At 41.6% G+C, this 14,085-nt stretch overlaps 1 protein-coding gene across 1 annotated transcript in view; it reads left to right on the top strand.

The window, feature by feature from the left end:
• CDH11 (cadherin 11) overlaps positions 1–14,085 on the top strand; it is an 81,482-nt gene that overhangs the window by 27,589 nt on the left and 39,808 nt on the right. Inside the window, exon 2 of the mRNA XM_032121489.1 lies at positions 12,289–12,412. The gene's annotated coding sequence lies outside the window, so the exon portion shown is untranslated. The remainder of the gene's footprint in view (positions 1–12,288; positions 12,413–14,085) is intronic.

Below are 14,085 nucleotides of genomic sequence, written 5' to 3'. Positions count from 1 at the left end.
AGTGGATAAGCTGCTGTTGCTTTAAAAATATAATGTGAAAACTATAACGAGAAAAAGTTTGGATTTGGGCCAAAAACTTTAAAACCTTTATGGTGGATTAAACTGTTTTGCAACTAAATACCGCTTTTCTCTGAAACAACCCATTCCCTCACGCAGCTAAATACTGCCATATGTTTAAATTCTTGCAGGCCTCCTAAGGCTGACCCAGAAGAAATGTCAACAAATGTTTGTGAGTCCTTGTGGCCTGGTAACATTTTCTTTAAAAAGTGAAGAATGGAACAGCAGGAGCTGTAACACTCCCCCAGAACAGACATATGAAGGCATATGGCTGACATGGGAGCCTGCTGGCTCTTCCAAGATTGCTGGCTTCATTCTTAAGGATCCTTTCTTTTTTATTCCTCAAGACAGCTAAACTTGTCTTTCTGTTTCAAGAGTGGCTCTGTTCTGCTCAGAGCTGAGTTTGGGATGCCCGGGGTCCTGCTCAGCCCCCACTGTGCCACGGGAGAGCCCACAGGTTGTTACTAAAGGTGGCAGATGGGGAAATCCACGGATGGTGAGATGTGGTTGCTCCAAGCTGGAATGTCCCTGAAGGGCCTTTAGGCAGCTCTGTGCACACAGGAGCTCAGGTAGCTGGGAAGGTTTTCTCCATAGAGCAGAAAGCCAGTGCCGGCTCTGGTTTTGATAATTAAAATAAAGGACATTTGCTGAACGGTGATGAATAGTTGCACTTAACTTTCATTGCAGATGTGGGTTTATTACTACTTCACTAAAGGGTTTGAGTTTGCTGATACGGAGGAAGATCTTCAAATGCACGGGATCTCAAGCTTTTTCCGAGTCAAAGTGATTTAATTGTATAAAACCATTAAGCTTCCAATAGAATTTATGGTCAAAAAAATCTTTGGTGCTTTGGATCATTTTTCTTCTTCCTTGTAAATGTCCTTTCCTTCAATTATTATTTTTAATTAATTGAAATATTCCTGTGCTCTACCGAGGTAACTCCAGTACTGGAAACCTCCAGGGTACAAAGCAACCAGAAGGGTAAAAACCAGCTCAGCAGCTCCACTTCCAGCTGCCTGTGCTTCAGCTTCCTGATAATGTGCACTTTTCCTCCTTGTTCCTGTGGCACTTGGGAACATCTGTGTCCATAAGTCCAGCTCTGCAGGTTTGTGTGTTTTAGAAGCTGTGAAGGCTGTGGCTGCCTCAGGCCAGCTGGGTGAAACTGTGGATTATCACCTAGATAAGGAAGAGCAGCATATGGACTGTGCCTTGGGTACTCATCCAGGTTTATCTCTTTGATGAAACACCAGATCTTGCTCTGAAACTTGCAACTTTTGGTCATTTTTGTTTCAGTCCATTTACCATGTTTGTGGATGTGCAGTGCTTTAAACCATGAAATCTTGACCTTTTGAGTTACAGCAGTGTGTGTTTCTTAATACCACAAGATATTTCTTCACAAAGTATTTTGGAAGGCAATTTATGTAACTGCTCATAAAATTATACTGTCTTGATGTGAGGGACTGGTGAGGTTTATTTTCTCCAATGTGGCTGGGGCAGTTCCTGTGCCCTGAAAATTAAGAGCATGGACCCAGCATTTGAAGAAAATACAAACTATAAAAGGAAAAATCCAACATTTAGTGGAGTTTCTATGGTTTATTCCTCATACTCTCTTTTTCTCTGGGCACTGCAGTTACAGTAATAAGAAAACAATAATGTAAAAACAATGAACATCTTGCATGAGATTGACAGAATGAATAATTAGATTTCTTTTTTTAAAAGGGAGTGGAGAAGCTTATTATTGTGTTGGAAACCTCTCAAATGAATTCTGTGAAGTGTTCAGCCATAATTTAGCATGCAGGATGCTGTCTGTTAGAAAGGGCTGCAGTGTAATTATCATTTCTGTGACTGGAGGACCAGCGAGGTGTTGAAGCTGAGTTGTCCACACTCAGGTAAAATCCTTAGGGGGCTTGTTTCCCAATAACTCAGGTTGACACCATCTGAACACTAAATAACAGGTTTGTTTGGATATGTTGAGCTGTCAAGTACCCATAAGTCTCATGAACTCGAAGCTGATAGCACAGACACGAGTGTGTATTTACGTTATCTGAGTGGAGAGCTCACCAAATTGAACAGTAAGTGTGCAGACAGCCTTCATTTGGCTCGGTTCCACAGCACACATATGGAAAAAGGTTGGCTCCCTGAAGAAATCATTATATGGCCATCTCATTCTGGGTTTAGAGCATCTTAACGCTGGTTGTGAGAGTAAATTAGCTCACCTTGCCCGGGCCGTTCCCAGATCCAGGCGTCAATTGCTGTCTCCAGCCCCTGGAGCTGAGGAGCAGAGGCTGTGTTGCTAAAGCCAATTGTTGGCAGATGGCACCTCAGCCCAGCCCAGCCACACAAACGCGTTTATCCCCGTGCCAGGGCTGAATTAGCAGCTCTGATCACAAGCTCTGTGCCTCGGCTCGCTGTAGGACCCGGTGGGCTGGGCACACTGTGCTGTGCTAACCACATTTATTCAGCTTCAACTCAGCCTGGAGCTCGGGCAGGAAAAGCTCACATCTGCCAGCAATGCACTGTGTAGATACTCCCAGCAAAGCTGCCCAAGGCCACCCAGGAGGCTTCAGTTATGGCCTGGAATATTCTTCCATCCCTGTTCAATTCAGTTGAAAAGGAAAAAAAGTTACTGCTGTATGAAAATAATTGCACTTATCTATTTTAGATAAACTTTTGGCAAACAGGCTTTTCTGTGCTGTTGGGGAGAGTCACATTTCTGCAGAGTTGGTAAAGTGACTCCTTTCATTACTATAAAGTAATCTTTGATTTTTATTAGGAATTATAATCATGGAATCATAAAATTTTAAGGTTGAAACAAGTCCAAACTGTGCCTGATGCCCACCTTGTCCCCAGCCCAGAGCTCTGAGTGCCACCTCCAGCCCTTCCTTGGACACCTCCAGGGATGGCCACTCCAAACCTCCCTGGGCAGCCCCTGCCAAGGCCTGAGCACCCTTTCCATGGGGAAATTCCTGCTGCTGCCCACCCTGAGCCTCCCCTGGCCCAGCCTGAGGCCGTTCCCTCTCCTCCTGTCCCTGTTCCCTGCCAGCAGAGCCCGACCCCCCCGGCTGCCCCCTCCTGTCAGGGACTTGTGCAGAGCCACAAGGTCCCCCCTGAGCCTCCTTTGCTCCAGCCTGAGCCCCTTTCCCAGCTCCCAGGGAGGTTATTTCCATGCAATCTTCCTTTTTCTCTAGGTATGTTAACACTGGGCACTCCTTGCTCAGTCCCAAAAAAACTTAGAGAGTAGCCGTGCTTCGGAAATCTGGTGAAAGAGCGGAGACAGGTTCTCATCTTTCAGCCAGTGAGGGTTTGTTGCTTTGTGTTCGCTTTTTTTTATTATTTTTATATGATCTTTATATTTTCCTAAATACATCCTCTTGTTGGTTGAATATGAGTTTACCACATGATTGCCAGGGGTGCTCTGGAGCTCATTTATTGTTATTTAAAGAACAGCCTACAGCACTCAGGACTGTCTCCATCAGGCGATATCACTGATGGATGTCAGCAGGAATTCTTCCCTAATTGTGCAGTTTCTCTGGAATATGCAGAGCACTTGCTCTGTTATTGTTTGGTTGTGTGTATTTCTACTTCACAACCACTGTTTGGAAGAAACCTCCTAATGCGCTTGCTCGTAGCTTGTTATAATTGCACTACAGAAAATGAAAGCCTTGGTGCTATTTGGGCAGCATAATGAAGAGCAGACAAATGTTAAATATTAATATCGTCAACTTTTCTGGTTCATTTTGGCTGTGAGCTTCAGTGCTACAAGCACTTCGTTACCTGCTGCAGCTGAAATACAGGTATGTGCTTAAGTTACAGCTCCAAGAACAGATAGGAAGGCAGGTTAGCAAATGAAAGTAACTCCATAAAAAATATAAGTGTATTGTAATTTCTGGAGCGATACCCTGAAATTATAGGTGGTGGAAAGTCATATCATTCTTGCTATAAATGTTGCTGGAGTTCTGCAAAGCTGTATTAGTTGTGAGTAGAAACTGCACAGCAGGCATCATGAAATGCTCCTAGACCTTCCTCATCTTCCAAATCCTTATTGATATTTAGCTGAGTTTAATGATCATTTCTTTAAAATTATATACATATACATATATAAAATATACATTAAAAGTATCTCTGTGTGCATATATATATTATATATACACGAATATATTCTACTATGACAGTATCAAGATACCGGTTGCTCAGTATTGTTCAGTTCTGAAAACTGAAATTACCAGTTAAAGAGGATTTGGGCTTCTTTTTTTTTGGAATCAGTAGTGTTTATCTTGTCTGTCTGCATTTCTTTAGGCTTTCTTTTGTCAACATTTAAAGACTGTTTCATAGACAAATTAATGTGTTTGACATTGCCTTGTCCTTGATTGAGAAGCCAACTGTGTAATGTCCTTTGAGGAAACACAAAAGGAAATGAGGAAAAGCCAGGGAGGAAAGACAGAGACAGAATGGCTTCTGGGTGACCTAAAATGAATTTATGATCCATTTTCCCTTCCTGCCACCCTCCCCAGATCTAGACAAGCCGTGACCTCTGGGAGTCTGGGAGGAGAATGGAATAGGAATAGGCAAAGGGATGCATTTGGTCCTGAAATAAGATTGAATGAAACTTTTTTTAAAAGCCTAACAAATGTTTGAAGAGTCATTGCAGGGTTTGCAATAGGCTCCCCAGAATGAATCATGAATCTTCCTGGGCTGACAGAGATATTCAGTGAGTTGAATGAGGCACACAGAAATTCAGAAACATCAGATCTCTGTGGTGACTTTGAACAACTCCTCTTTTCTTTATTTATTAATAAAAGGAAGAAGGTTGGAAAAAATGTCCCTGAGACCAAAGAATTCTGTCTCTCTTGAGTCTCTTGGACAGATTCTGAGCTATTCTCCTTTATTGTATCTCTGATGTCCCAGAATTATTTTTCCTTGGGTGTCTCCAGTGGACCTGGAACCAGCAGGATGATTTTGTAGAACATTTATATAAAGATTTTTCCAAAGGTTCGTTGAATTTATTTTCTGTGCTGAGTGTCCCCTACAGCTTGACTAATGGGGGCATTCAGCATATACTTCAGTGGCTCTCAGTTTTTAGGTTTTCTTTTGAGGTCACTAGAAGAGATTGATAAAAGAGAGCAGAAGAAAGCCAGAGGAAAGAAATGGAGAACAGCCTCCTGAAAGATAATATAAATAGAGCACCAAAGGCTAGGGAAGACCGCCTCTGCTATGGATTTGCTCTAGAGGAAGGATCTGGCCATTCATGTTTAGTGGAAGAAAAGCACCAAAGAATAGGAAAATGGCAAGGGGAGGAAGCAAACCAGGAAAAAAAAACTGTAGGGAAAATTTGCCATAAAAATATTTCAGTGCTGACAACTCCTGATCCGTGGTGTCTGACATCTGCTGCCGGTGGAAGCTGAGTTCCAGCGTGACTCAGAAGGATTCAGAGCAGCTCTGTGTGCCTCCTGCAATGGCAGGAACTGATTTGGAATGCTCTGCATGCAGAATATGCTTTTCCAAGAGGGAATATATACAAGCCTTTTACTTGTAGAGGCTCAAGAACAAAGGTTTGAGATAATCTGCCAGACAACAAAAATAAAAAGTCAAGTTTTAGAGTACAAGTGAAGTGTTTCTCCCACATGTATGTAGTTTGAATTATATGTGGTGTGGTACATAGAAATATTTATTTAAGCATGAAAAACTCGTACAATTTTAAATTCGTATTTATTTACATGCATATACATCTATATAAGCATGTAGGCAGAAAAAGTATGGGGCTGCTTGCTGTGGATCCAGTTCTCCCAAATTTAGATTTTAGAGGAAACTCAGGGAAGTTGGAAACATTGAAACAGAGGGCTTGATTTATGATATTTAAAATGACAGAACATACCTGCCTGCAGGCCTCCCAATCCACTTGTATTCCTAGTACCTGGGTAGGACGGGGCTGCAGCAGCATGAGGATAATTAATACAGACTTCATCCTCCAGGGCCTATCGTTTGCCTCCAGGCCCTTGTGACCCAAAAGCAAGAAAAAGCTGATAAAGTCATATTGTACTGGGTGAGCACAGGACTGGGCACTCATGTGATTTGCAGAGACTTTTTGGAGGGGGGCTAATTTTTTCCTTGTGAGCCCACATGACCCCTTTCTATCCTGCTGGTTAATTTGGCTTCAGATGGGTGAGGTTTGGGCTTTAGTCTGCAGTCTGTTAACATTCTGCAAAGCAGTAAGACGTCTTTTTGTCTCTCATGAGAGCACACAGCTATTCTGCTTCTGAGTTTCCTTTCTGCCCTGGTTTGTGCTCTCCCAGCTGACTGCTGAGGGTGGTGGATGGGTTTTGGAGCGCAGGGTTTGGCAGCAGCCGCTCCGGCCGGCTCCCTGCCTGTGGCACTGCAACCAGTGCACAGCAGCATGGATGGGGAAGGGATGGGAGCACCAGGGGAAATATTTGGGGAGAGTATCAAGTCAGAATAGTTCATGAGGAAGAGGAACGGGCTGTTACCCTGCTTAGAACAGAACCTCGTTTGTGTGAAACCTTCTCTGCAGCTCTTGTGTTTTGTCCTTCTCTTGTGTGTCCTGCATGAGGCATCCCCCTTGAGTGGGGAGGGCCCTTCCCTCTGGATAAAGCTACAGGATATTGCAACTTTTCCAGTCAAAATCCTCATTTTATGTCAGGCTTCTTGGGTTGAGAACAGCTCCTCCAGGCCTGAACTCTGTGTGTCGGATCCAGGCATCAACACTTCCCTACCTCAGAAACAGAAGGCAACAAAAATACTCTCGAGTGTTGCAGTGTTGTGGTGGTGCAGGGCAGTGAGAGAGACAATGTGTGCTCCTGTCTCTGCTGCTCAGCACGGGGGACACCCCTGTCTGCTGCTCAGGAGTGAACACAGCACAGCGAGAACATCCCCAGCTCTGAAATCAGGGTTAGCTACCCCGGCCTGCCCACAGGCCCTGTCCATGGATGTGTACGGGTAAGGCAGATTATACAAACTGCTGTTTTATCCCTTCTGATGCAGTCCTTGCCCTTGGCTTTGTTCCATTCCTTTGCACCTGACCATCTTTCAGCACAAGATGGGAAGTCCTTCAGTGTCCACGTCCACACAGAGACCTTGGTCATGCTGCTGATGTCAGCTGTGGACATTAATAAAGTGACAGCCTTAATAACCTAAATTAACTTTGAATTTGGAGCCGCCTTCAGCCATGCTGTTGGACCAGGTGACCTCCAGAGCCCCTTCCCACCTAAATTATCCTGGGCTGCTCTGTTGGGTGCTGCCTGTGGGATTCCCATTGCTTGGCTTAGCTGCCTGAGGTTGGTGGGAAAGATAGATTCCCCTGCAAGGTGAGTCCAAGCATGAGATTATTAAGTTGCTAAGATAATGGCTTGCAGGAGCAATTTATACACAGCCAAGGTCTCTCATCCTGGTCAAGGCCTCCAGATCCGTGTTATCCAGCAGGGTTAAATAATCCCTCTTTTACACTGAGACTTAAACCTCAGTGCAGATCCATTTTTCATACCTAAACAGAGACTACTCTATATAGAAATATGGTGTGGTGCTGTGCCATGTAGTAGGGACTAGAATAAAACTCAGAGAGCTGGCAGGAAACAGACTTTGTTGAGGCTGTGTTCCTGAAATGCAAATTGCAGAAATGATCAGAATAAATTCATGCAAATTATATTTATACAGATGATCCAGCTTCAGAAGGGAGGGGAGTTTGGGCAGTGCCTCGCATAGAACAGCAAACACCAAAAAACGGCATCGGGGAAGTCAAGTTTAAACTTTATTTTAAGACAGAATTTATACCTACATCTTTAGAACAGTTAAATTATGCACTGAGGAGAGAAGTGAGAGAAGAAATGGGGAAGCTCTGCACCCAAACAGCAGAGCTCCTCAGCTGGCGTGTGGGAGCTCTGAATTCCAGCCTCTTTCCTCTGATTTTTATATGGATTAGTGCATTTTTCAGAGGTGAAATGTTTTATAGTGTGCCTTTGCTCACTTTCAGCAATGGCTACAAGGTTAAGTGATGTGTGGCAGGGCAGACTGCAAATTCATGATAGAACCATGGAAAGTTCACATATTCCTAAACCTTTCTGATTGTGACCTCAAACCTGCATCATTTTTATTTTAAATTATGTTAGCTTTCTTTCTTTTTTTTTTTTTACCAGTATTGTTGTTTATTGTGTACACTCTGAATATTTAATATGAGTAATCTGTTTAATATGCAGGTTATGAATACCTGGATTTTTTGTAGGCTTGTAATAATTAATCACAGGGGGAAAAAAGCCCTTCGGCCACTCAGCCCATTTGCCTGGGCTGTGTAAAAACCTTCTTTCTATATTAGATTTGAATAAGTAGTTTATAATCAATAATGCAGTCAATTAGTTTTGACTTCAGGTTTTAATTCAGCCATACAGTTGTCTCTGGCACTTTGAATATGGTCAGCACTCTTTGCTTGAGCAACAATTTAGATTATTGGGGTTTTTCTTTAATCATTGTGTGTGGTGTCAGTTGTCTTTCCATAGGCACTTCTCTAGTAAATTGTAATCAAATAACCATTCATGTGGAAACCTGAGGCAATGGAGTTCTGACTGTGTTAGAAATGCCTTTTGAAGTTTTGTATGTATGGAATATTTTAGTCTCTTCCAGTCATTTCTGTGATATTTACCAGAATTTTCATTGGGCTTGAAAAGAGTTGCAAAAAATCTGGCACCGTTTCCTTCCAGAAACTCATCCCCGATGCTTTTGGATCTCTCAGTAAGTGGGACCTAAGCATATGTAGTTATAAACCCACAGTTTAAATCCTCTCATGATTGTGAACAATTTGTCTCTATTTCATTAAACTCTCAGATACGCTCCCAAGTTTATTTCTGTAACTACTCTTCTGGAAGTATTTATATTTTAGGGGCACATTGGATACAATCTTGCTCCAATTTGAGATCTTTGCAGATTTCTAGTATTTTTAATCTCTTTTGGTGAGAATAATGTACCTGGCTCTGTTTTAGAGGGACAAACGTGTGCAGTGTGTCAGGAAAAGGGAAAATGAAAATAAACAGAGGTTTGGGATTGCTTTGGGTTTCCTCCTCGTAAATCTCATATTTTGCAGGCGCCTCGATTGTATTGGTTTATTCACTTTGCCAAACGGCCCACAAAGCTGTGAATATTTATTTAGTGCTGTTCCTAATAGTTTTTCTAATAGGGAATTATTTGGGTACAATGAAAGACATTTGTAAATGAAGCAGATAAGCCCTTTGGCAGACAAGGAGTGTTTTGTCCAACACAAGAATTCTATTGTCCACTGCTTTAGTTGTCAAGTGCCTGGGGAGCCCAGGATTTATGATGATGTTACAATGGCCCTTTCAGAGGGGACTCTAAGAAGCTGTGAGATTCCGTTCCTCTGCTTTTCAGACTTCCAAATCTTTTTATCGTGCGAGGACAATGCCGGATTCAGCTGCTGCCTCTGCCCATTTCACATCAGGCATTGTGCAATAATTACCATAGTGACAATGGGCTGGGGGCTCCTTCCCCTCTCACTAGCCACATTTCCAAACTGGTCCAGTTGTCACTTTGCATAAACTGCCTCTGAAGCCACAGCTTCTTTTACCCCAAAAAGTCTTGTTAGGCCTTGTGGTTTAAAGAGCCACTGTGGCAAATCTGGTTGGAGCATTGGAACTGTTTAATGGATTTTTTTTTTTCTTAGTTTTCTTGTAATTATAATTGGACTTTGAAACAGCCTTCTGTAAACACAGCAGTTGGCGGGTTTTTGGCTTTTTGCCCTTTTGTAAGTGTTATAAAGTTATTAGAACTACTGAAGGCATATTCAGCTGCAGAGAAAATTAGAACATAAAAACATGTTACAGAGTAAATAATGGGCATCTGATAAATGAAATGGTAATAGAAAATAAGTAGGTATCTTATACCTAAATATCAGTTAATCAGCTGAACTGTTCTGTCTACAGTCACAAGGATGGAAATCATGCAGCAGTCTCAAACCATGTGTTTAATGAAAATTGGTATCTGGAGGAGTTTCTCCTTGCTTGATGATAGTATGAAGATTTATTTACTTCTAATAATGGTTGGTGCTGCAAAAAATATCAGTTTTTAACCCCTGATATCTATTGAAATGCAGTGTGACAGGATAGAGGCTGTAATTGGCAGTGAAATTTTTATTATTATTTATTATTTATTATTTATTTTTTATTTTTTATTTTTTATTTTTTATTTTTTATTATTTATTATTTATTTAGTATCTAGTATCTAGTATCTATTATTCTTTAAGATCCTTCCAGCCTGCCCCACTCTGTGGTTCCATGATTGGTCCCTTTGCTGGTGGTCAGGTGGATGCACAGCGAGAAGTTAATAGAGCTGCAGGTCAGGTGGGGACTAGTAGTGTCTGTTATCAAAGCTCTGAGGCTTTTAAAAGCAAAAGAAGAGCTTAAAAAATTAAATGGTAGGGATATTTAGGAGGATATTTTGACAAGTCCTTATCCAAGGAACTTCAAATGTCTTGGGTGTAAAGGAACCTTGAGCTGCAAACTCATCCATAAAGATGTTGTTTTCAGTAAAGATATTGAACAAATGATCAAAATGAGGGAGTTTATTCAGTTTCAGTCATTCATATGAATTGTGAATTAGTTCAAAAGGGTCCTTTATGAAAAAAAAATTACTTGCAAAATGGATATATTTCAAAGTGCCATAGGTACTTCATAGCATGAATGTGTGGAGTACTTGTATAAACCAGGTGCTTTTACATTAGTGGCTCAGTGATCACACAGCTCACCGCTCCACAGAGCTTAACCTTAGCAAAATCCACTGTCTAGGAATGTGCTTTTATAGCACAGGTATCCCAAATTTTTAAAAGGGAGTCAATGCATCAGCAGTCATTGGGGGCCATAGAAACCACATGACTTTATTTCTTGCTTTGATGGAGAAGGATGAAATATGTTTGTGCAATATTGAATATAAAATAGTCAATGCCTGTTTCCTTTTCAACACTTCTGCTGGGAACTCTGAAGTTTAAACAGTGCTGCTGAACTGGGTTTTTTGCAATTTAAACTTGATTGGTTTAATGGGGGTAAAAAGTGGGTATAAAATGAAGGATTGATACAGATGAGTCATCTTCAACAGTTAAACATTGCAGAAAATTACTGACTTGGCTCTATCGGCCCAAATTACAGAGGCTGTTTTAAAATAATTAGTTGTAGAAATTTTCAGTTAATAAATTTGGAGGTACTGGGGAATCTAGCCTGATTTCCTTGGCTCATCCTAGAATTCAGTTAGGGCTGTTTAAGTGTCTACCAAGGTCTCAAATGAACCTCAGGAATGCAGTGTCCGCACCACTAGGTAACAACAGATCACACTATTTCCTTCGCATTCAGTCGCATTAACTATATTTTATTTATATTTTACTTGCGTGGGGACATCGTCAGAAACACCTGGGATGATGAGAGACTGCTCTGTGAAATTGTGATCATCCTTAACTATACCAATTTTCTCACCCTATGAGAAATGGTTCAGCAGGTTTCTTTTTGTTTCTGCTCCCTTTGTCCAGACTGGCTCGACTTCCTGACCCATTTATGAAAGAATTGTAACCACTGAAACAACTGTAGATGAACTTGCAGGCAGAGGCACTTGGGGTTTTTTTTTTTGCTTCAGATATTTTACCTTAGGTATTTTTTTCACTACTGTAGTGGCAGTTCTGCTTCCTAAGATAATCGACTCCCTTTTCCATCATAATGATAAACCCACTAATTTTCTAATATGCCTTTAGAGCTCTTAGAAATGTTCAAAGCACATCTTGCTGGTTAATGGCATCTGCAGCTGTTACTTTTTTCACTACAGTGTGTCTTGTTTTGGATAATGTTACCAGAACAGATTTTTTCTATAGATAACAAAAAAGAGATTTGAGAGAATTTTTATATGGCCCCAAGAATTTTAGTTATGGGAACACTGTAGCAAAAGTAAGTCTGTCAAATGTTCCAGGTTGGACACTGGGGCTTGGAGCAGCCTGGGATAGTGGGAGGTGCCCCTGCTCATGGCAAAGGGTGACACTGGGTTATCCTTAAGCTCCTTTCCAAACCTGGCTGGTCTGTGATTCTAGGTAAAGGCTATTTATTAATCATAAGTAATATTTAACTGCTTGTCTTTGGACTCTTTTTAGGCTGCTGTGGTAGTTTATAGGCCAGACTTTAGTTTCCTTTTATTATGGTGCCACCACTGCTTTGGATTTCAAACAACCTTTTTCCTTCTTTGCAGCCAGAGCTGGAGTAGTGGCTGAGCAGCAGCAGAGGGCTGGCAGCGTGTCACAGGCTCCTGGAGTGGCATTGCAAATGTGTGGAATATGCTACATCAACTGGCAGCAGGTTTCCAGTGGGTGAAGGTAAGTCCTGAACCCAAACCTGTTATCTCCTGAGGATGTCAGGTATCCATGGCTGGTTTCTGTAGTGTCTACAATTTCTGCAGGGACTGATCCCTCAGAGGGTTTAACAGAAAGCCCTGATCTCACTCAGCTGATACTGTAGAACACAGACCATCCTTCTATCTCTGTACAGTATGCTTTGATAAGGTACATGGTTTGAATCCCTTTTGTTTAATTTCCTGTTTAAAACATCAGAGAATCGCTTGAAAGTTCACAGCAAAGGAGCACTGAGTAAGAGGAATGTAGGAATTTTTCTGATATTTAGGTTTACAGCTGGAAGTGATCAGTCAAAAAGGTTCATACTTTCCTTATTCTAGTGAGCAAGTGATTAATTCCATGTTTGGACTACCTCTCTGATATTTTGTGCAATACCATTGAGCTTAATATAACTGCTCAGACTTGGGTTGGGAAAGGAATTTCATGGTGATCCTTAGGCTTCAGAGAAGGTGGAAAGCGTGGAAGTAGAGCAGTATGAGAAACTAGACGTGAAAATTGTTGTATCTGCTGCTCTGATGCCTTTAATTTTTCAAATCCTTGGTGACTTTCAGTTGCTGCTGTTGCTGTGGTTGCACAGAGATGAGAATTGCCCACTTACAGGAGTGTCCATTGTTTGGCTTTAAGTTTAACTGCAGAAACAGGTTACGTGTAATAGACAATAAATATGTCAAGACTGCCATTTTTACAGAATCAAAGGCACGAGCCCACCTGAATTGTGTAGGTTAAAAAGTACAAGCCAGGATATTAAAGCTCTTTGTCTTGCTGACTCATTTTTACATTCAATTCACTCAGGTCCTGCTGGAGGATGCTTCGTTTCTCTGGAAATGTCCTTGAATGACAATTATCTTATTTCTGGCAGCTGAATGGACCAACACCTAAACATCCTTGTGAGCAGCTCTATGGGATGTGTGTGTGTGGTGTTCTCAGATTTGGGCAGGGGGACTGCAGCACCCGGGCTGGTTGTGACAGGGACACCAGGAGCTCTCAGTTTAATTTAGCGCCTCTGTTCTGAGCAAGGGCAGAGCTCAGTATGGGAGATTCTTGTCCTGTCTGAACACAAAAGCCACATTTTGCAAACAATGCTCAGTTCTTGTTCATATCCAGGCTCTCAACAGAACGATTCTAAAGAGGGTTAGGTTTGAAGAATTCCTGACTAGGTTTCAAATTCATTTCTGGGTACCAAGAAGCCACAGAGAAAATACCTGAAATTAGTTCTTCATGTCTCTGTTCCATGCACAGATACATGAACTTTCTAACCACTATTTTGCTTCTCTTTGCATTTTCTAATATCTTAGTTCATGGTTTAGTTCAGGCCCCTGTCTACTCTGCTTGTTCTTGACTTCAGAGCTACTTCCAAATAGACTTAGTTTTTAGAAATTAAAGGACTGTGCGGAATAAGCTTAAAGGAAAATGTGAAGGCACATCACTCTCACTAGTGTGTGAGATAAGTGAATTTCAACTGGGTCCTTACCCCAGTTATATCTGACGGTGTTGTGCCTTTTTTTCATAGACTTTTTTGCATTTCAGAGTTAAAGCAAATAATTTGTGAAAGAAAGCTTCCTGCAGAGAGACTGTGGGATGTTCCCTCTGCTTGGAGTGTGAAGTGTCTCCCTTCTAAAGAGGAGGAACAAGAGCTG

Source organism: Corvus moneduloides, chromosome 12, assembly GCF_009650955.1.
Source record: "Corvus moneduloides isolate bCorMon1 chromosome 12, bCorMon1.pri, whole genome shotgun sequence".
Taxonomy (NCBI): domain Eukaryota; kingdom Metazoa; phylum Chordata; class Aves; order Passeriformes; family Corvidae; genus Corvus; species Corvus moneduloides.
This window is presented reverse-complemented; position numbering and strand designations above follow the sequence as displayed.